General features: G+C 46.9%; 1 protein-coding gene and 1 long non-coding RNA gene across 3 annotated transcripts in view; one reads left to right on the top strand and one right to left on the bottom strand.

The window, feature by feature from the left end:
• NAV1 (neuron navigator 1) overlaps nucleotides 1-23,385 on the top strand; it is a 2,160,095-nt gene that overhangs the window by 66,539 nt on the left and 2,070,171 nt on the right. The window lies entirely within an intron of this gene.
• The window catches only part of LOC146870631 (uncharacterized), a 33,994-nt gene continuing 19,439 nt past the window's right edge, over nucleotides 8,831-23,385 (bottom strand). The window contains exons 2-3 of the long non-coding RNA XR_014959423.1: nucleotides 12,038-12,082; nucleotides 8,831-8,876 (exon numbers count right to left, since the gene is read on the bottom strand). This is a non-coding gene — a long non-coding RNA (uncharacterized LOC146870631). The remainder of the gene's footprint in view (nucleotides 8,877-12,037; nucleotides 12,083-23,385) is intronic.

Below are 23,385 nucleotides of genomic sequence, written 5' to 3' on the forward strand. Positions count from 1 at the left end.
GGCCATGTGGCAGAGAATGTCTCTTGATGCTATGATGCTGTTGCTCCAGTGGGCCAGGTGCCAGGCCAGGTGTCCTGGGAGATGGTGATGTTGCGCCGACCCTCACGGTCTTTTCCGTGGACGACCCGCCCTCCTGCGGGGACCCTCAGAAGCAGGCCGTGACGACATCTGGGATGCTCCATCGGATGTTTCCTCCTCCTCCTCCTGATCCCTCCCTGTGGGTGGTGATGTTCTCCGCCTTCTGGCACAGGGAGGGTCGGCCATGTTGTCGGCCATCCGACGGAGTGTATCGTGAATCCCCTGGAACGCCGTCACTTGCTCAGCCTGTCTGTCCTCCATCCTCCGTTGGTGTTGCAGTAGACAGGCATGTAGCTCCGCATGTTGCTGGGCCTGCTGGGCCTTGATCCCCTCGAGGACGGACACAACCTGGGCCAGGCCCGTGGTGTCCTGCCGGTATGTGTCCAGGATGTTACGGACATGGGAAAATACTGGTTCCCCAGCCAACTGGTCAGGCTCGCGCCTCCGCTGTCCTCCACTCCCACCACCCCTGCCCACTTGCACCTGGCCTGCCCTTGTGGGCACATCGGGTCTCCGGGACCCCTGAGGGGTGGCATTGGCGTTGTCGCCTGTCTCCTCCTGGGTGCCCGGGACACCGTGTCCCTCCTGGCCAGCCTGGCTGCATTGTGGTGTTGGGGCAGGGATCCTGGGTGTCTCCTGGGATGTGGCAGGAGTGGGGGTGGTGGTTGGCACAGTTGTACCTGACGCAGGTGCTGCAGGTGGTTGGACACCAGAGGGGCCAGGTCGGTCGGGGTCGTCCACAGAGTGGTGAGAGTGGTCGCTGCCGGTGGGATCGGGCTCCTGCAGATCCGGGTCCTGTGAGTCTTCCCCCCCAGTGTTGGGGGGTGAACCACGACGTTGACCTGTGTGTGAGAGAGACAATGTTAATTTTGGTCCATGCAACATCCATGTTTCATCAGTTTCAAAGTTGGGACATTTCCTCTTGGAATTGGGATCTGTCTTGCAGTCCACTCACAGTGCACTTGTGCATGGGTGTGTCCCTTGGGCACCACTTTGGCCCCTTTAACTATGTGTGGCACGGTCTTACTTGCTGCGTCAAGTGTGACTGCAGTCAGCAGTGGAGTGGGCAGGTGTGGCGAGCCATGCATTGGCGCCTTCCGTGTAGCACTGTACATGTGCACATGGAGTGGATCCACACACTTATATGATCCAGGTAGCTGTCGTTGTGCTCGTGAACAGGTTGTGACATGGCCCTGTGTTTTGCCATGGGGAAGAGGGGGGGTTCTGGGACTGGCCACCCTTGTCTACATGCACGCAGTCTACCTGCTGACGAGCAGACATTTGCACACGCCACACGGCTGATTTGCTCTCCCTGTGTCTCGCTCCCTCTCTGTCCCCCTCTCCCTCCCTCCATGTGTCAGCCTCCTCCCTCTGTCCGTCTCCCTGTGTCTCCCTCCCTCTGTGTCTTCCTCTCCCTCCATCTGTGTGTCAGCCTCCTCCCTCTGTCCGTCTCCCTCCCTCTCTGTCCCCCTCTCCCTCCCTCTGTGTCCCCCTCTCCCTCCCTCCGTGTGTCAGCCTCCTCCCTCTGTCCGTCTCCCTGTGTCTCCCTCCCTCTGTGTCCCCCTCTCCCTCCATCTGTGTGTCAGCCTCCTCCCTCTGTCCGTCTCCCTCCCTCTCTGTCCCCCTCTCCCTCCCTCTGTGTCCCCCTCTCCTTCCCTCCGTGTGTCAGCCTCCTCCCTCTGTCCGTCTCCCTGTGTCTCCCTCCCTCTGTGTCCCCCTCTCCCTCCATCTGTGTGTCAGCCTCCTCCCTCTGTCCGTCTCCCTCCCTCTCTGTCCCCCTTTCCCTCCCTCCGTGTGTCAGCCTCCTCCCTCTGTCCGTGTCCCTGTGTCTCCCTCCCTCTGTGTCCCCCTCTCCCTCCATCTGTGTGTCAGCCTCCTCCCTCTGTCCGTCTCCCTCCCTCTCTGTCCCCTCTCCCTCCCTCTCTGTCCCCCTCTCCCTCCCTCCGTGTGTCAGCCTCCTCCCTCTGTCCGTCTCCCTCCCTCTCTGTCCCCCTTTCCCTCCCTCCGTGTGTCAGCCTCCTCCCTCTGTCCGTCTCCCTGTGTCTCCCTCCCTCTGTGTCCCCCTCTCCCTCCATCTGTGTGTCAGCCTCCTCCCTCTGTCCGTCTCCCTCCCTCTCTGTCCCCCTCTCCCTCCCTCTGTGTGTCACCCTCTGTCACCTCAGCCCAGCTTCCTGGGCACACACTGTTAGCAGATCTTTGAGTGGCCCTTGGCTTGTTGATGTGAGTTTGTTTCTGATCTCCAGGCACCCATTGGGTGTGATGTGTGTCTGTGCGCTGCTGCTGTGGTGGTGTGTGCTGCCACTCTTTCACAATGTTGGCTGTTCATTAGCTGCTGTCATGTGCAAAACAGTGCCTTCACCCCCATGTGTTGATGCAAGGCGTCCGCCATTTGCTGGCAAGTCATTCCTGTGTTGGGACACACTGTTTGTCTGGCTGTGACCTAGGCCATATGGGCAGAGGGCATTGTTGTCTGCTTCGGAGTTGCACTATGTGATTTTTGGGGCCCAGCCTCCCGCCATCCGGGTTACCGTGTCATGTGTTGGTGTCTTCTGTGGCCTGTGACTTGACATTGTCCAGCTGGGTGCATGGGGCATGGTGGCAGCAGTGGCATGTGCGTGCTCATGGAGTGTGGTTGAGTCATGCGATGGCTTGGGGTGGTTGCGTGCCTGTTAGTGATTTTGGTTGTGGATGCCGTTCCCCCCATGTGAGGTGCGTTGTTTGTGTACTCACCCGGGTCTCGGAGTCCTTCTAATCCTTCGACTGCCTCCACCGGCAGTATGGCCATCACCCTCTCCTCCCAGGGCTGGTAGTGTAGGGGTCTGCGGGAGGGCCCTCCTCCTGTGGCGTTGGCCTGGTTGTGTTCCTCCTGCCTCTTGGCTCGGACCCTCCTCCGCAGATCGTACCACCTGTTCTGGCATTCCTGCCTGGTCCTTCTGGTGTCCGCAACAGCATTCACAGCATCGACGATGGTCTGCCACATGGCTGTTTTTGCTGCAATGCTGGTCTGTCTGACCAATGTTCCAAAGAGCTGTGGCTCGACTCTGAGGATTTCATCGACAAGAACCTCCAACTCTCGGTTACTGAACTTTGGATTCTTGGTAGTGGGCATGGTGAGGGGTGTGGGTGTGGATGGGGGGGGGGTGTGGATGGTGGGGGGGGGTGGATGGTTGTGGGTGTGTGGGTGTGGTTGTGCAGGTGTGTGTGTGAATGTGATGAGGGTGTGTTTGTGAAGGTGGTTGTGTGGAGATGTGCAAGTGTAAGGTGTGGTGAAGCTTGTAGTAAGGTGCTGTAAGTTGTCTGTGGTGTCTGGCAGCAGTGAGTCTGTTGCAAAGGCTCATGGTTTGTGTGTGTGGGCCCTTTTTATTGGTCCATTGGTGGGTGTGGCTGTGTTTGAACTTTGGGTGGGTGTGTTATAAGGAGTGGTGGTGTTTAGGGCCTCTGTTTGTTTTTGGCAGTTGCAGGTCAGTGAATGTGTGTTTTTTGAGTGTTTGTTGGCCATGTTTAGTGGCTTTGTGCCATTCGAATAGTGTATTCTTGTGTTGTTTTGTTTTGTCCTGGTTGTGTACGTGCGTTTTGAGCGTGTGTACGGTGTGTAGATGGGCCATTTGGTTGTACGGTGCTGTCCTTGTGTGTGGCTTGGCACGACTCGTACATGCGGTTGTGATGTTGGGGCATGGGGTGCGCTCCGTACTTAGGAGGTTGTGGTGGGGGTGCGACTGGAACGTACTGGGGTGTAGGTACACGGGGGTACGACACGTACAGGGGTGGGGGTACGACTCGAACGTACTGGGGTGTGGGTACACGGTGGTACGACACGTACAGGGGTGGGGGTGCGACTCGAACGTACTGGGGTGTACTTAGACGGTGGTACGACACGTACAGGGGTGGGGGTACGACTCGAACGTACTGGGGTGTAGGTACACGGGGGTGTGACACGTACAGGGGTGGGGGTACGACTCGAACGTACTGGGGTGTGGGTACACGGTGGTACGACACGTACAGGGGTGGGGGTGCGACTCGAACGTACTGGGGTGTGGGTACACGGTGGTACGACACGTACAGGGGTAGGGGTACGACTCGAACGTACTGGGGTGTGGGTACACGGTGGTACGACACGTACAGGGGTGGGGGTACGACTCGAACGTACTGGGGTGTAGGTACACGGGGGTATGACACGTACAGGGGTGGGGGTGCGACTCGAACGTACTGGGGTGTAGGTACACGGGGGTATGACACGTACAGGGGTGGGGGTACAACTCGAACGTACTGGGGTGTGGGTACACGGTGGTACGACATGTACAGGGGTGGGGGTACGACTCGAACGTACTGGGGTGTACTTAGACGGTGGTACGACACGTACAGGGGTGGGGGTACGACTCGAACGTACTGGGGTGTACTTAGACGGTGGTACGACACGTACAGGGGTGGGGGTACGACACGAACGTACTGGGGTGTACTTAGACGGTGGTACGACACGTACAGGGGTGGGGGTACGACTCGAACATACTGGGGTGTAGGTACACGGAGGTGTGACACGTACAGGGGTGGGGGTACGACTCGAACGTACTGGGGTGTGGGTACACGGTGGTACGACACGTACAGGGGTGGGGGTGCGACTCGAACGTACTGGGGTGTACTTAGACGGTGGTACGACACGTACAGAGGTGGGGGTACGACTCGAACGTACTGGGGTGTACTTAGATGGTGGTACGACACATACAGAGGTGGGGGTACGACTCGAACGTACTGGGGTGTAGGTACACGGGGGTATGACACGTACAGGGGTGGGGGTACGACTCGAACGTACTGGGGTGTAGGTACACGGGGGTATGACACGTACAGGGGTGGGGGTACGACTCGAACGTACTGGGGTGTGGGTACACGGTGGTACGACACGTACAGGGGTGGGGGTACGACTCGAACGTACTGGGGTGTACTTAGACGGTGGTACGACACGTACAGGGGTGGGGGTACGTCTCGAACGTACTGGGGTGTACTTAGACGGTGGTACGACACGTACAGGGGTGGGGGTACGACTCAAACGTACTGGGGTGTACTTAGACGGTGGTACGACACGTACAGGGGTGGGGGTACGACTCGAACGTACTGGGGTGTAGGTACATGGGGGTATGACACGTACAGGGGTGGGGGTACGACTCGAACGTACTGGGGTGTAGGTACACGGGGGTATGACACGTACAGGGGTGGGGGTACGACTCGAACATACTGGGGTGTACATACATGGGTGGGGGTTCGACACGTACACGGGTGTACATACAGGGGGGGGTGTACATTAACGGGGAGTACGACTCGAACGTATGGGTTCTGGGGGGAGTGTTTGGCACGTATGCGGGCACATATCTCCATGGTTGCAATGGGAGTTCGGTGCGGATGCTGTTTTTACCATACGGTTGTGAGTTCGGACGCACGGGTGGGATCGTGATTCCTCGGTCGGACTTGACTTTTCACGTTTGTACGGTAAATCGTCCGAGGACGTGTCGGACACATTTTCCGACCCGAGGACGTGTGGGGAATGATTCCAAATGCGGTTCGTATGGACTTTTTCCCATGCGAATCGTGATTGCCAGTTCGTACGGAACTTGTACGATTCGTACGGTAAAAAGACCGGATACGAGTCGCACGGGGATTTTTTCTACCGGATCGTAATCGGCACCAAGATGTTTTTTCTTTACTAACACGCTTCTAAGTTGGACATAAAAGCCTAATTCGAAAATTACCGTTTGCTCGGTGACAAAAGTTTTTTTTTTCTAGACCATGTTCGGGAACATTCTTCCTGCTTTCCATCATGTGTAAATTAACTCAACCAAGCACATTTTTGCCAGGACCTTCCCAGGGCAGTTGGATATAAATTTCGTTCTCTCCTTCTGAACAAAAATAACTATGCTTCCCTTTATTGATGTCAGCATAAATCGAAAGTGGCACATCTGTGTTCGCACAGTCATGTGCCCTTCGTTGCACCCCCGGCTGCTAAAAAACTAGGTAAAAGGTATATTTATAATACTGACCAGGATTTAAAATACCGCTATTGCAAAAAGCACAAGCTATAATGCCTCCCAAACCAGGACTAAAATTGTCAATTTTTCTCAGCTTCCCCTTCTTACCCCAATAGGATAGCATTACAATTAGAAGGCCTTTTCCAACTAGCCCCTTCCTTCCCACATCTGTTTTTGTTCATTCCTCTCCCTCCCTTCCATTAGCAGGTCTCGCATTTGCGAGAGTTTAAGCTATTAACATTGTAAATGACAATGCCTTTTATTTATTTGTTGGTTTTCAAAACGGATAAATGAAAGGCATTGTCATTTACAATGCCAACAGATTAAAGTCTCGCATATGCGAGACCTATTGCATTGCAAATGCTTGTTGTGAATGCTGCTGTGAATGACCTTCCCCACCCAATCTCTGCAAAGTTTGTCAGATTCAATCTCATCGAGGTGCGTTTCTTGTAATAAAGCTATGTCTACATGTTTGGACTGTAAATAAGAAAGTACCTTCTTCCGTTTAATGGACCATGGACATTCCAATTAATGGTAGATAAAGGATGAATATTAGCCATGATGGGATACAATCAAAAGGGATTGGGAATCAATGTATTAGTCAAAAATGGGAAAAATAAGAGGTAGGAATACAATGGGAGGGAATAGGGCTGTATGGGAAGGGAGAGTACTCTGGTTGATAAGAAATAGAAAAGTGTAAGAAAATAAGAGTTTTACAGGTTAAGAAAGTTTAGTATATGAAAAGAAAAAGAGAAGAAAAGAAAAATAATTATGGAGGACAAACGTGATAAAGAAGCAAATAAAGAATCTAATAAAGTATTGTATAGAACAATTGAGAAAGATATAAGAAAATGTAATAGAAGGTTCTTATTGATATATATTAGAGGGATCAAAATGTTCGATGTAATCAGTATATTTCTGGCTGTTAAAATATGAAAGAGAATCAAAACAATTTATATAGATTCGTTACCTACAACTTTTAACTTTTAACCGCGGGTCTGGGCTTACTGGAGCACCACTACGAGTACAGACACCTTAAGGAGGGTGGACAATTAAAATGAATATCAGCCAGGACAATAAATTAGAAAAGCTGTAAAGAGAGTGAAAACTCCTGTGACCCAAATACATATAATAGTATGCGTTAGGAGGATAAGCACATTTCATTAAGAAACATAGATAAGCATTAAACGGGTCTAAAAGCAATAAATGAATGAGAATGAATACCAGAAGTTAAAGTAAACTATTAAAATTATCATTCATAAATACAATTCTCATAATATTTACATAATAAACGACATTTGATAACTTAAATTCATAAATAACTATAAGAAAAAACGTTGGTATTATTTAAGAATGTCAGCATTGTAAAGATGGATAAAGAGCCTGTTGTTAAAAAGTGAGATAGTAATACATTAAAAGCACATATCATAGCGTATAACATATGACCAATGTGAAATAAAATTATAAATAATGTTTAGAATAAAATTCTTTTGATAAAGGGACTGAAATAAGATACATATTAAAATACATAGTAAGTATATCCATAAGGAAAAACACTCAGTGATATATTATAATCATCTATAATAATATAATTAGAACTTATTCATCTTTCTGGCTGAAGAGTAAGATGTAAGTAAACACAAGGAGTAAGCTAACTGAACTTAAAGAGTCAGGTAAGTTGATAAAACGATATTAACTAAGACCGTAACTATGAGGATAATAAATAGGGACTCAACTCATTCTCCATCTGGAGCAGATTTTAAGGGAGATCTGGACTTATCTCTACGTTGATCTTGTGTGGTAGTAATTACAGACTGCAAGGCGGACGCTTGATCCTCGTGTGTACGAAAAGGTTGCTCTGTTTCTCTACCTCGAGGACGCACATCCCCAAGGTTGCGATGCCTTTTATCTGTCGACTGTTGAGGTTGTGTAGAACTTTGACCAGACTGCTCATGAGAAATATGTTGTACATCCATATCCTGAACTGTTAAACTGTCTAGAAACTGCTGTAAGTCTTCAGGGTTGTAAAAGTCTTGTGATTCACCATTTTTAGTAAGGCGGAAGCGAGCTGGGTCAAACAGGCCATACTTGATATCCAACTTCCGCAGTTGTGGTCGCATAGCTAAGAATAATTTCCTTCTTTCGTTGGTTTCTCTCGAGAAGTCAGCTGCCATATGTATTTGATGATCATCATAGATGTAGGATCTTTGCGTGTGAGCTGATATTAGTATCTGTCTGACTTGCTCATGTCTCAGAAAACACGCAATTAGAGGCCGTGGTCGAGAACCCAGGTTTGGTCGTGGAGGACCAATACGATGAGCACGTTGGATGGTGGGTCAAAAGTAGTACCAAGTAATTTGGGAAGAATTTTACATAGAGATAACCGAGCATTTTGGCCTTCAATTTTCTCCGTAAATCCAAAGAAGCGAACATTGTCTCTTCTATTGCGATCTTCCAAGTCAACAAGCTTACTGCGAAGAAGTAGAAAATCCTGGTCCCTGTTTTGTACTGAGTCAAGCCTGTTTTTCACTACAGTTAATCGCCGATCCAGCCCATCAGTTTTTTGATGAAATTGCGCAATATCCGCTCTAATGGATTTGGTTTCTGTCGTGAGGGAGGAAATGTTATTATCCATTTCTGTCAGACGGCAACTAATAGTTGAAATTTCCTGCAAAATACGATTCATAGTTGCTGCTGACTCAGTGGTTGAGTTGACCAAAGATGAAGTAGGTGGTGATGGGGGTGAACCTTTAGTAGGCATAGTGCGCAGTTGCTTATGTGTGTCTACAGGAGGAGACAATTTAGAATTTTTGTTGTAATTTTTGTGATTAGACATCTGTAAAATGTGTCCGCAGAGTGTTGAAAAAACCAGACACAAATGAAGCGATTAACAATCAGATGCAAACAATTAGAACACGTAGGGGTTAATATGAGGGTGAAAGAGTAAACTTATCACACTTAATCCTGTCGGCTCACGTAAATGAATATTTTAGTCTCTTACCGATAATAATGACAAAAATAATCAGTCACAAATGACAATGTATGGCATCCTATGACATAAAATATTTAGTGTTTGTCACTGAAAAACAACATCAGCATAAAAAACTAGTAAGATACTAATTATAAGAAAAAAAGAGCTCAATCTTCTACTGCATTGTGTATATAATCATTAGACCTTCATAACATGCAATATAAAGCTGACAGTGTGTTCACATCATTGAGCGAAAAAACGCATAATATGCCATAGCAATTCCTCATAAATAATACTTCATAGGCAGAAAGATATTTCCACTGGACAGTGAGGTGGTATTAAGTGAAGATATTGCGCATTACCAACATGAAAGGGCGCTTTGAAATGAAGAGTAACAGTCTATCTGAAAGCATGTTGGAAATGAATGTCACAGGAGAGAAAAAAGTATTAGTTGACCTGTGAACTCCATTCTTGAATTTTACTCTCTGCAGGTGTTGGCAGACTAAGGTTGGAGAATATAAAAAAAAGAAAAAATAGTGAAGAACTTTAACATTTCACACATTAATGGAAGCACAAAAGGTTGTGTGTGAAGTTTCAATAGAACAGCTGAGTTCCTTCAGAAGTATTTGGTGAAAGAATAATTGTTCCAGTCAGAGATAACCTTGAAAAGGCTCATGTCATTGCAGGAATTCATCACAGAAGCAGAAGGCAAAGATACTTCTTACTGGCTGAGAAATATTGAAGCACTGAAGGAACAGACCCTTTTTCCACTTTGCCCATTAATAAAACCCTCTCAGGAATGCAGCCAGAGTCTCCGGTTACACAAGAGCCATCTGAGGTCTAGGACGTGCTTGCCGGAGCAGAAAGTATTTCAGTCAGAATTAACCCTAAAAAGGCTTGTTCGACTCTGAAATTCAGCCACAAGTAAAAGCGCTGCTGTAGGAAGGCATAGCTGTCACAGGGGTGATCCTAGCTGAGGTGTAAAGTGTAAAGTGCGCCGTCTCCATCAAGGGTCCTTCTCGCAGTGGAGCCTCACATTCAGGCGGTCTTCCTTTGTGGCCAGACCACGCCCCCCCAAGCATGGGATTTTAGTGATTTGGGGCACCATTTATTTTTAAAGGGGCTAACTATAGGTCAAGAGAGAGATGTCTGCATAATATCTGAATGCCCTTTCCAAATCTGTTTACTCGCCTGACCCATTTTCTCAGTTGCTTAACAGCTCCATAATTTTAACATATTTACATTTTGGTTGACAAACCTTTGTGTGCAACTGGGCTAGGCCACCCGCAAAGGCTTGTATGCTTTGTAATTTTAGACTATGATAATAAAACTCCAGAAATTCACTGAAAAAACAGAAAGGTCAAATTTGACGTTATAGTTAGGTGCCATGACATTATCTTACATCAAAATTAGTCCTAGAAATTCATTGAACAAGCGTAAGTTGAAGTGTCCTTATAGTTAGGTGTTGGAATGAGACAAGAACTAATGTTAAAAATTCCAAAGACCATTGAAATACGCCAGTTATTGTTTATGCAACTAACTTCAACTTGCACCCCCATCATGCACTGTTTAGGACCTCACATATTACATCACTTGTGATGTATTAAATGACATCATTGTGGACACCACTCATTAGATTTAAGGAACAATATTGTTCAAATTTCTAATGAGTATCACAGTCCCCCTGCGAAAAACAAAAAACGTAAAAAAAAAAAAAATGGTGTGGGGAATGAGCACACATGGAGGTTTGGGTATGTATGTAATGATTCCTTTTTTCTTATGCTTTTTTCGAGAATGGTGGTGCTGATAGTTACATTTGAAGAGCTTTTTTTTTAATCACAATTTGAATGTTAATTTTGTAACTTCCAATCCCAGAGTTAAGACTATGATTAGAAATACCAGGCACTCCAATTTTACTACTTCCTTTCATGTCTGGTTAATTCTGAGAGATAGTAATTAGAGGAAGTCATTATCTATTTGTGTTTGTGTGTCTCCTGCAGTGCAACAAAAACATGTTATTTATTCAGCTTTTTCCTGTTTTGAGGCAGGAGCGGTAGGCATGTGTGCAGAGTGAGATTATCTCTTCTGAATAAGATTTGTTAAACAGTTGAACCAGGGGTGGTAGGGCATGGGAAGGGGGCCTGGGGGACGGATAGAGGGAGGGGGGAAATTATATTTTTTTAAAGGACTTACCTTTTTACCGCAGACAGCTGTCTCTTCTTTTTCGGTCCTCCTCTCGGCACGGCAGGAAGCACACAGCCTCCCAGGTTCCCCTGGCCAATCACTGAGCGCTGTGGTGCGACTCTCGGACAGGGGCTAGTAGGCTGTGCATGTTCTCCACCCAGGCTGTAATACAGCCTGCGTGGAGAACAGGCAAAGTGTGCATGACTCTTTGTCCGGCCCGAGACGGCCGGCCAAAGCACCATACACACTTTAGGTGCTGCCACCACCCCTCTCCCTGTGAAGTGCGGGGATCCCAGCCCCGCCCGCCTGGCTTCAGCTGCAAGCTGAATGTTGTGATCATTTTAGTGTTTGCATTCAGCTTGCAGCTGAAGCAGTGGGTGACGCTCCTGTTGTGAAATGATTTCACACATTCCCTTAATGTAAAAGGTTGAGCATGTATTGGTGCAACGAATTTTGAAACGTAACCGAATTAGTGGAAAATGTAGCCTGCAAAAATGTTCCACAAAAATATCTGCACAAACCGTATATTCGACAAAATGTGGAAACAAATTTGATGGAAATGTAGTCCATAAAAACACAGCTTAAAAATGAACGTTGTTTTTTCACAAATCGGTGGCAGAATTGAATCTGCCCACTCGTAATCCTGCTGCTTTCTCCCTTTGTTGGCAGTTGTAAGCTTTATTTCTTAATATTGTTAGATTCTCAAATGTTTTCTAGGATTTTTAAAATTCATTTTCCACACATATACTTCTCTTTCCTTGAAAAAAGCGTTAATTACATTATTTCTTACCTCCCGTCTTCTCATATCATTGCCTCTCTTTATCGATGATTACTTCTGAAATAGAAATATTATTTTTAGTATGTGTATTCCTTTGAGACAATGCCCTGAGCTATTCAGGTCCTACAGATGAAAGGTCCTGTGCTTCTCTACCAGTCCCCGAGGCGTACAGGTTTAGATCCACACTGGTATGTGTTCTTGTACCTATCCTCAGCTACTATCTAATTGTTGAGGTGAGAGGCAAGGTGCACCTGCACTAATCCGCATCACTAAACAGGTCCAAAGGTGAATGGCTTTGTATCCCTATGCTGCTCCTCTAAGCCCTTCCACTTTTAGGCATGATCACAAGACCATGAGCTTCTAGTTTCGGTGGAGGAAGACATGCCTGTCAAAAGTGAAAGATTTAGCAGAAACAAATTGCTACAAACAAAATTGTTTCTGTGCAAAATTATTTCTTCAAAAACAGTTTTGGAAAAATGCTCACCCTCCATCAAATGTGATCAGACTTAGCAATCTTCATGACGTGCAACGTATGTAAGCTTTGAAAGATGCATTTCTATGTCACCCACGTCTAAACTGCAAGCAAATAAGGTCCCTACGTCTTCCACCAATAGGGATATAACACTTTGTATTCTCCGGCCAGTCTCCCGAACCTACAGAGTCAAAAGCCTTTAAGACCCTTTGCCAAAAAATGCATCTTTCTCAAGCTAGAAGTGAGAAGCGTTGCATGGTCAGACCCCTGAAACACAGAGTAGTAAAAGTGAAAGCATAGTGTCTGTATGCTGATCCAGCCATAGATATACACATCCATGTCTTCCCTATGTTGCTTTCTCACCAGTGTGCTCTCCTCCCCAGCCCCACCTTCCTCTCTTTCTCTCTCGTTTGCTTTTCTCCCTCACCACACTCCACAATTCTCACCCTTTCTCGCCACTTAGCTTTGTTCTGCTTCTGATCTGCGCCTTCATTCTTGCTTCCCTCTACCCATGCCCTATGTGTTGCTTCCCGCACCTGCGCTTCCCTGGGTTTCTTTCACCCTCCATGCTCCCTGTGTTGCTTCCCTCCATGTGGCTTTCGACCCCCCCCGGTTTTGTGTTGGTTCCCCACCACCCACCATAAAAAATGCTTTCACACTTTTTTCATATGATTTACCTCTCCAACTTGGATTGGTAAACAAAACCCTTGCCATTTTGTTAGCGCATGCATGCATGGTGCGTGCTCCTACGACTGACGTGTGTAGATAGCTTTTTTTTCTATCTTTAGCAATGTACATGACCACCAAATACAATTGGCAAATACAGTTGGTCCCACGGGCGAGACCTATTGGCTATGCCAATGCTTGTTCTTTACTGTGGCTATTTCTAAGCGTATTTCTTACTGGCTGCGTGGTATCTGGCAGGTCATTCTCTGCATCAGGATGGCTTAAAGAATGGTTGACACTGATGTTGTGTCATTTCTTGCCATTCCTGTTTTACACATACATGGGCAGACACCCTGAGTGATCCCTGACAGGTCCTTTGTCCAGTGCCCAGGTGTGCATAAGGGCCTGAACAAACACTAAGTGGGGTCTCTGGACATCTTTCACGTGGCTGGGTTTAGGCACAGCTTTGCTCACTGAGTTGTCTCTAGAAATGTTAGCTTTCCTATGGTTTGGTCTGAAGATGACTCTGCCTTGACACTAGGTGTGTCTCTCTAATGATTTTTGTTTCTTTAACTTGGTCTAACCATTTCTCTGTATTAGCCCCATAACTGATCTCTGACAGCTCGTATTTACTGCTGCTCAGAACGCTTCTCAATGTTCTCATCTCTGCCCTACCTGGTGCCTCTAAAAGGGTTTTCCTCTCCCGGGGTTTTAGTATAAACCCTGCTCTGCCAGTGACTGATTGTGTCATGTGGCTGGGCCCTTTCATTGTGTGAACCAGTCTAAACTCTCTTGACTGGGCCTTTCTACTGCGAAACTTGAACTAAACACAGCTCTGTTTTTTCTGTTTGTGTGACCTGGGGCAGGTCACTTTCCCCTAATATCTGAATAGTGCTATTGCTCGGCCTGTGGCTGCCTGTGACCTCTGGATGCTTGTTTTAATTCTCTGATCTAGTCTAAACACTGCGTTGCGCGGATTCCTTGTGTGACCTCTGACAGTTTCCTCTCTTTCCTGTGTCTCATTCTAGCCATGGCTGAGACTGTCCATTTGTGAACTTTGGCGAATCTCTCCACTGTCCGAGCACATGCTTAAAACATGCTCCCGGTGCATGCAGACCGCAGAGATGGGGCAGCAGACGCCGAGCATCAGTACAGCTCAAACTGAACAGCTCAAACTTTCTCCCACTCTTTCGGCCCGCCCACATCTGCCCAACAGGACTCCGACTCCGTTTTTCTGCGTCCTGCCTGACATGGCTAGGCTGACCAGTTCTTCCATATCGAACAGTAATGTTCGTATAACATACCCTAAAAGTTTTCTGAACAAAGATGGTAGATGAAACTTTGAGTAGTAAATAAAAACAATAATTTTCACTTGTGCAAATGCGAATTTCAGAAGCACAACAACAAATGGGAGCTGCAGGGCCCTTCCAAAAAAGAGTGGGGTGTGGGAGCAACAGGGGTGCAGGTGAGTGGAAGCAATAGGTAGTGGGAAGGGGGGATTAAATAAAAATGAAAAGAAGCCACTGTGGGGTGGGGGAAGGGGTGAAGAAAGAGCATTGTCGACGGGAACAGCAGCATAGGAGGAACAGAAAGCGCATAGGAGGAACAGAAAGCAAGTTGGGGGATGGAGGGAACAGGTATTACAGGAACAACAGCATGCAAGGGAAACTGTAACAAGAAGCGTGCACGGGTCTGTTGTAGGGGGAGAAGCGCACGAGAGAGAGATGGAAAGTGCATGCCATTTCAAGGAGTCCTTAAAGAATAAGAAAAAAATAGTTGCCTAAATCTGATCAGTGGAAGGATACATGTCAGCCAATCAAAAGGATGGCAAACTATGCTCCAGGAGAGGGACAAACACAGGAAGAGGAAGAGAAGCCATCCACTAAGAAGCATGAAAATAAGAGTACCAATAAAGCTAACCGTTGGTAATCAATGGGTGGGTCCTAAGGCTACTGTAAGTTTTTTTTGTTGCCTACAAGAGGCTTTGGTCTGTAGAGAGTTCTGCCAGCCAAGGCTGTACTCTGGCTGATTACCATACATTCATATCAATAAATCCTTTTGATAGTAGTTACTGAGTTTGAGGGTCAATAGATGGTTATCACGGAAATTAGTTGCTTCGAGCCGGGTCCCAGAATGTACTTTGCTCAGAGAGAAAGGAAAAAAGGTCATTGAACATGTTACAGTTCAGTGTACGGAGAAACGCTACGAAGGTCGTCGGCGCCTGAGTAAAGGGCAACATCACAATGGTGTCAATACGCAAGCTGGAGCCGTAATCAAATTTCCTCAGACCCTCCTTTTGCCATTACTCAGGCAAAAACACACAGGCTGTTGTTAATCAGAATCGACTTCAATAGCCATGAAATCTACAAGCTGTTTTTGCAGCATTATTTTCGTGTTCTCTGCTTTCTGGGATACAGGATTTGGAACACTCAGGGTGGCGCAAAGCCCGCATATAGCGGGACCACATTGTAGGCAAAGGCAACATGAGAAGAGAATAGCCAAAGTCGATCCGACAAAGGTAAGAATCTTCCATCCCCATGTAGACAGTAGTCCCCCAAACCATCCCATCAGAGACCAATTCCCATCATCCTGGTGAACGGACTGAGCGATCTTATGTAGCTTAGAGATGGCTTGGTATACTGTAGGGGCGTTGTCTGGAATATAAATGCAACAGCTAGATCCGATCAATTTGCATACGCCCCCACGGTCAGAAAGTATAATATCTAATACCATCCTGTTCTGAAGCGTGACAAGGCGGTCAGCAACGAGTTCTGCAGTGAGATTACTCAAAGCTCCAGCTGTTTCATTGACAGTGGCTTCTACAACTCGAATTAGTTGTCTTATGTCTCTACTGTTGGCTATTGGGCCCCAGAATGGAAGGAGGCCTTTCAAGACATCTCCGACTTCTTGTCCTGACGTATCCTGGTCAGACACCACCCTTCTTTTCTGTAAATGATGCTTGGCATCCGCTATATATGTAGGGGGCAACATCCAAGCGATATAACAAGTGCCTCTCCAATTACCAGGTAGAGAAGTGTAAGCCTTATTTCCACACACGAAGTATGTATTATGTGAGGGAACCATGCGGGGCCAATCTGTCCCATTCAAGGTCACAATATGCTGGCATTTGCTTGTACCTTTATATTCTAACCCTCCTTTCCTAATACAGAATGGTGCTTGTCCAGGTACCACTAGAAAAGTTTGTCCTTTTCTAGAGGTTTTATTAGAGGGCAGGAAATACAAATCCGTAGATCTGGTTTGGCGATCAGCATATTCTGACTTCTCACTATCCGTCCCATATATCCTTTTTCTGTCCCGTCAACATAAATGGTATAGATGTACTCCCAAGCTCCTTATGTCTCGGGTATCACCATCTCCAGAAAATACCCAACTGGCACTCAATTCCCACCATGCACTACAAGAACCATTAAATGAAAAAGGAAGGGTAATGTATGGTATTCCAGTATTCACCGAACTTGGCAGAAGACCACAAACCCAACAGTTCGTCGCATTAGTAGCCAATTGATGTTGGTGTAGCATAGAAACAAATGTGTTGTTACGGAATTCACTCCTTCTCGACTCAACATGAGGGGGTAGAGTGACATGTGTACGCATTTCAACGGTAACTTTGGGAATGGGCTGCGTAAAAATTACATGTAGTCCCCATCCTATGCAAGACAATATAATACACATTAAAATCAATATTATTAAAGCCACCAAAAAACGGTTATGCAATAATTTACAATGCTTCGTGCTTGTTGTTTGTATTTTGTCCATTCCCTTTCGAACAGTCATTTCCATCTCTAAATGTTGCCCATGACGGGAGGCTGCTTCACTCAGCTGTGATTGTCTGTAGTTCTTTTTATTTTCCTACAAGTCCCACAGGCCTAGAGCCACACCTTGGGTCACAATTCTGAGACTACGATCACGGCCCTGCAACATGTGGAAATCGGGATAAAGACAAAGTCAATGAGGTACTACTGAGGTATTCTTGTTCAATCTGGGCCTCAAATCGTACCTCCGGGAACCAGGTACAGTTTGCTCTGGGAAAAGGAGATGTGGTTCAGTGGAGTCCAACTCCAATGCCGGTGGTATTGCTGCCTGGGCGACCTCGTCATCTTTTCCTTCTGATCTGGCAGAGTCTAGGCGTGAATCGCTAAACGGTCCATATCTTGATATCCTTTCGCTTTCAGAATCGCCAATTTGTTTACGAACCCACTGATCATAAGGCAATGATAGGGGCACTTTATTGCAATGTACCCCATGTACCCAGTTCTTTTTGCCCACCACCTTCACTGCAGTACGCGTCGTTAACAGTACTTGACGAGGTTCTCTCCAGCGAGGTTCCAAGTTCTTCGACCTCTGGAAGTTTTTAATGCAGACCCAATCTCCGGGTCGTATGGTATGACCAGGATCAGTTGAAGCCTGAGGTAAAGTATCTTGTACCTGTTGGTGAAGGACACGTAATTTAGTGGTGAGATCATGCAAATAGTCAATTAACAATGGATGCTCTATCTCGGAGTATTTCTTCGGCCTTGGGACTCCCCAAACATTTGCAGGGCGTCCAAATACAACCTCATAAGGACTAAGCCCCATACGGGAATGGGTGGCTGTTCTAGTGGATAAAAGAGCCAAGGGCAGAGCATTAGGCCAAGCAAGACCCGTGCTGGCTTGTATCTTCGCGAGTTTAGGCTTAAGAGTGCCATTATAGTATTCTACCAAACCCGCTGACTGATGATGGTTCGCTGCGTGGAACTTTTGTCTTATGCCAAGGCCTGCACATACTTTCTGCATGATCTGACCCACAAATTCACTTCCGTTGTCACTCCAAATAATTCTGGGTAACCCAAATCTCGGCAGAAACTCCTTCAAAAGGACTTTTGCCGTGGATAGAGCAGTATTATCTTTCAGGGGATAGGCCTCTATCCATCGGGAGAAGGCACATACCGCAACAAGAACATACTTCAGATTGTTACATCGTTCCATGTGAATGTAATCTATTTGCAACACCTCAAAAGGGTACATTGGGGGAGCAAAGTGACCTGCCGGTGTTGGTGTTCCCTTCCCCGGGTAATGCATCAAGCATGTAATACAATGCTTAACCAGATTGTCTGCACATTTAGAGATACCCACATTCTGCCATACCGGAGCCAGAAGTTTGCATATACTTTTAGCGCTAATGTGGGCTGGACCATGCGCCATGGTAACTACTGGGAGTACATAAGCATCTGGCAACAACCAGCGTTGATGTTCTGACAAGTCTGTCCAGCACCCTGTCACATCCAACCTTCCTATACTCTCTTTCCACTTACTTAATTCTTTCTCTGTGGCTTCTGCCTGGATCGTTTTCACACTGTCCACAGTATTCTCACACATGCCTCCTTGTGTAACCCATCTAGCAGAGCCCGCAACATACATGCGGCTTGTAGTGTCTCTAGCCGTCTCTTTCGCTATCCGGTTTGCGAAAGCATTTCCTTGACCTACATCATCAGTAATCTTCTTATGTGCACTACACTTCACTATCGCTATCTGAGTGGGCAAGGTGAGCGATTCAAGAAGATCATTTACCAATTGGCCATGCTGTATCTTAGTGCCATGGGATGTGACAAACCCTCTTTCGTTCCACAGGCGGCCAAAACTATGGGCCACTCCAAACGCATACTGACTATCAGTATACACATTCACCCTTTTCCTTTCAGCCAACACACAAGCTCTAGTCAGTGCTATCAATTCAGCTGCCTGAGCTGAATTATGCATAATGTGCGCTGTTTCCACAACGGTGTACAAGGTAGTGACTGCATAGGCTGAGGTCGTTTCGCCATTGGGAAGCTTAAAACAAGAACCGTCCACCCATAGGATCCCATCCGGGTCCGGGAGTGGAGTATCCTTTAAATCAACTCTGCCTCTTGTCTCTTCCTCCGTGCGGAGGAAACAATCATGCTGCTCCTGAGTACGGTTTTCTACTGGAATTGGCAGCAATGTCGCCGGGTTCAAGGTATTACATCGCTTATTGGAATAGGCATTTGGGCAATTGCTTGAATACGTTCTGGGGTCAATCGCCGTCCCTCCTTTGACAAGAGATAACCTAGATAGGTAACCTCTTGGCAGCAATATTGCAATTTAGACGGTGAAACCTTGTGGTGGTGGTCAGATAAGTGGCGTAACAGTGAAATAGTAGCCTTTTTACAAGTATCCTCAGAATCTGCTGCAACCAAGAGGTCATCCACATATTGAATGAGAGTGGCACCTGGTGGTAAAGACATAGTATCGAGCTGTGATTTTAATGCTTGACTGTAAATGGAGGGGCTCTCACAATACCCTTGAGGAACCCGTTTGAACCGGAAGCTTCGGCCTGCTAAGGAGAAGCCAAAAATATCCCTACTTTCCTCAGCAATGGGAATGCTGAAGAAAGCATTTTTGAGGTCAATGACAGAAAACCAGGAGGCTGAGGCAGGTATCATTGTCAATAGGGCATTGATATCCGGGACAACAGGGAATTGAGGTACTACAATCTTGTTGACCTCTCTGAGATCAATCACAAAACGATAGACAGGTGGCTGAGAAGGGTCGGTTCGTTTAAAAACAGGCAGAACAGGGCTATTGCATACATTTCCCCTAGTCTCTTCAACCACACCATTTTGTACCAAATCATGAACTATAGTCAAAAGAGCTTTTTCGCCGTCGCTGGAAATTCTATACTGTGGAATGCGAGGAAATTTAACATTAGGCTTGAGGGTAACAATGTAGGGCGGGATCCGCAGGAGGCCCACATCATTGGGGCCGGTGGCCCAGAGGGTGGCGGGAAGAGACTGTAATTCAGGGGGAAGCTGGTCTTTAGACAAATACATCGGTGAGGTCAATTTCTTACCTAGGGTAAGACGTACACCAGAAGGGGAACAGTGTAATGTCGCATACAATCTCTTCAATAAATCCAAACCCAGCAAATTTTCGCCACAACCAGTTGTTAAAAGGAGCGGGGCCTCCAATTTGTAAGGACCAATGGAAATGGGCAAAGGGCATGAAACTGGATTTTGAACTGGGGCGCCAGAAAAACCTACAGAAACATTTGTACAGCCAGACAAAGGTGCGCCAGGGAGTTTAGAGTGAATTATAGAACTCTTCGTCGCACCAGTGTCTAATAGGAATGGCTCTGTAACACCTAGTGCTACAACATCAACATAAGGCCCACTTTGGTCCACTGGAACGGATACTACTCCCTCACTTTGTCCATGGCTGTCCTAGCTAGATTGGAAATTCTGACTCTCATCCTCGGTATAATAATCATCATTATAATAGTTGGTAGACTGAACAGTTGGCTGATCAAAATAATTCGTCGAGTTTCCAGGGGGCATGGAACGTTGGTTATTAGGCGATGTACCTCGTCCTCTACCTCTGGGTGCTGACTGATAACCACCCCGGCCTCGTGACCCGGGAATGCCGCCCGTACGCTGTAACAAAACCGGGCAATTATACTTTAAATGGCCTTCTTCTTTACAGTAAGCGCATTGATTTTGGCCCAGTGGGGGTCGGGGAACAAAAGGCCCAGACCTCTGCAACTGTCTCTGAAATTGTTGAGGTGGCTGAAATTCACGTTGGGCAGGGCGAGGGGGATAAACTTTTGTTTTCAGCTCTTTAGTCTTTTTATCAAGTTTCTCTCTTTCCTCTTTATCCCTGTTTTCATAATACTGAGCAGTAGCCAATATCTGGGCAGAAGATGATACTGCCCACGCACTTTCGGAATTCTTCAATTTATTAGATATCTCCGGAACCAAATTAGACACAAATTTGTCTACAAACAGTCGTTGGCCACCTTCCGTGCTCATATCCTTACCACTACGATCAATAAACGTCTCCTCAAAATGAGTAAAGAAATCAGAGACGCTTTCATCCGCTTTCTGCTTACAAGCTGTTAACTTATCCCAATTAACTCGCAGGGGGGGCATCATATTTTCAGTAAGGCAATGATCCTAGCTGGGAGTTCTGTAATTAAAGCCTCAGGTTTGGCACCACCCACTTGGAGTCTGTCCGCGGCAAGTATGGCAGCCCAATCACCCCCCAATTCCCCGGGATGGTCCTCCTTCCGAATCCTAGCCCATAATGGTTGTGGGACCACATTACCCAGTAGCATGTCTATATCGGCCAAATTCATAATACATGCATCAACAGTTTGGGACAACTCTTTGTAGTACCCAGCAGGATTTTTATGGGGGTCCGGTAAGGACTGTTTAAGGGCCAATACCTCAGACCATTTCCAAGGAACGTGTACCCACACACGTTGAAAGTGAGCTGGTATAAGAAGATTACCACCCTGAGCTGCAACCTCCTCTCTCCACACTGGGGGAACCTCTCTCATAGGATAGTGTTTTAACTTTCGTCTAACAGAGGAATCACGTTCTGGCAAAGACCGGCAAACAAACATCATTCTAAAGGTGACAAGCGTTCTTACCGCGTCCTCAACGTCTGCGCCCACAATCAGCCCTTTACCAAACTCGGCCTGAACACCTAGCAGGCCCTGAGGGTCTGGTCCCAATCCCATATCCTCCCACTCTTGACCTAAAATGTTACACATATTATCAAAAACATATCTCTGCGTCGGTGCCTCCCACTGCTGAAAGGTGTCCATAATATCTTGCATACTATACTGGGAGCCATTCGTGATCCACCTTCGGGCAAGAAGATCTAACACTTCCCGTTCATCTGGACCTGGGAACTGACTACGAGTTTGTCTACGAGGAGGAACAGGGGTCATTTTAAGTGTCCCAAAGAGAGGGGACAAAAGGCCAGAAACGGTATCAACCATTCGCCTCCGAACTGAGGGAGAATTCGTCATTAGGACAGGAGACAGAATATTAGGCGGGGCAGAAGAGGGAGTAATAGGTACAAAAGGAGACGAAGGTAAGGGAGAACCCGGTAATACCGGAAGAGGCTGTGATGGGGGTGCAGGAACCAATTGAGGAGCAACAGGTGGAACAACAGGTGGGACAGGTGGTAATAATAAAGGTGCATTTGAAGGTACATTAGCCCCCTGGGCATAGGGCGGGGGTAACCTCAACAGATGGGACATTAAGGGATCCTTCTCAGGGTCCACATTCTTTTCTGTAGGGGAAATTGGCAACACTGGATAACATTAATCTACCGCCATACGACGTTGCCTATCTGAAACCTCAATCGCATGATCGGTCTCATTATTTTCAAACTGTTGGGCAGCTTGTATAATAGACATATCCCTCCTATCTCTTTTAGCTTGTTTTATTTCTTTCTGTTTGGCCTCCTTACGCCATGAGCGGAAAGAGTCAAACATAGCCGGCCGGGCTTTACGTTTAAACAAAGTTCCCTCCAAATTATCTAAGATATTGAGCTCAACACTGCCATTCTGCGGCCACCGTAAAACACCATCTTTCCTAGTATAGCGAACCCACGCCTCATTAAAGGCTATGGGACCAATACCATGTTTAGAATATACTTCATAAGTGGGAGTCCCGGCCGGAGGAGTTGGACAAGAGTCCTCCAGTCGGGAATCCCTATCGCAACAACAACAACACCATCTTCTAAACTTACTGTAATCAGGCATCGCTATTACACTAGTTTCCTCACAAACTTCAAGGGGTTAATTAGTCACTTTATAGTACAAAAACTGCACTCACCCCTCGGTTTCGGCTTTTGCAAAAGTCGAACAAAGACAAAACAAAGACAAAGGAGTGGCCACTATACTTAACTTAACCAGATGTTTTCATACGCCAACAGAGGTCCGTCTAATGTCTTGCGATACCAATCATCATCGAAGGAGCCAAAGCATGGCGGCAGTCAGGGCAGCAGGTCTTCGCAGCCGTTGGAAAGGAGAAGCCACACTGTAAAAACCTTCGGTCCACTTACAACATGCAGGGGTCGATCACGTGGTGCGCGTCCTCCAGAATTTCCTTGCGGGGCTCCTCACGATCCTCGGGCTGGACCCACGACCTCTGAAGCCGCCTCACAGAGGGCACCATTTGAAGAACCAGGCTGAATTAGGCCTGGCGGCGCAGGGTACGCCTTAAAATCTTCTGAGTTTGCCTGCTTAATTGTACAGAGACACAGACACACTCTGTTGGCATAGGAACTTCAATTTATTAGCTGCAGCTAGGTACACTTGTCCTAGAAGTACATCAGTGGTAGGTTCTCAGGAGACTGCCACTTCAATCCGTGGCTCACAGTCTTTTATAGCACTTAAATCCCCTAAAGCAAC

This window comes from Triturus cristatus, chromosome 1_1 (genome assembly GCF_964204655.1).
Source record: "Triturus cristatus chromosome 1_1, aTriCri1.1, whole genome shotgun sequence".
Classification (NCBI taxonomy): Eukaryota; Metazoa; Chordata; class Amphibia; order Caudata; family Salamandridae; genus Triturus; species Triturus cristatus.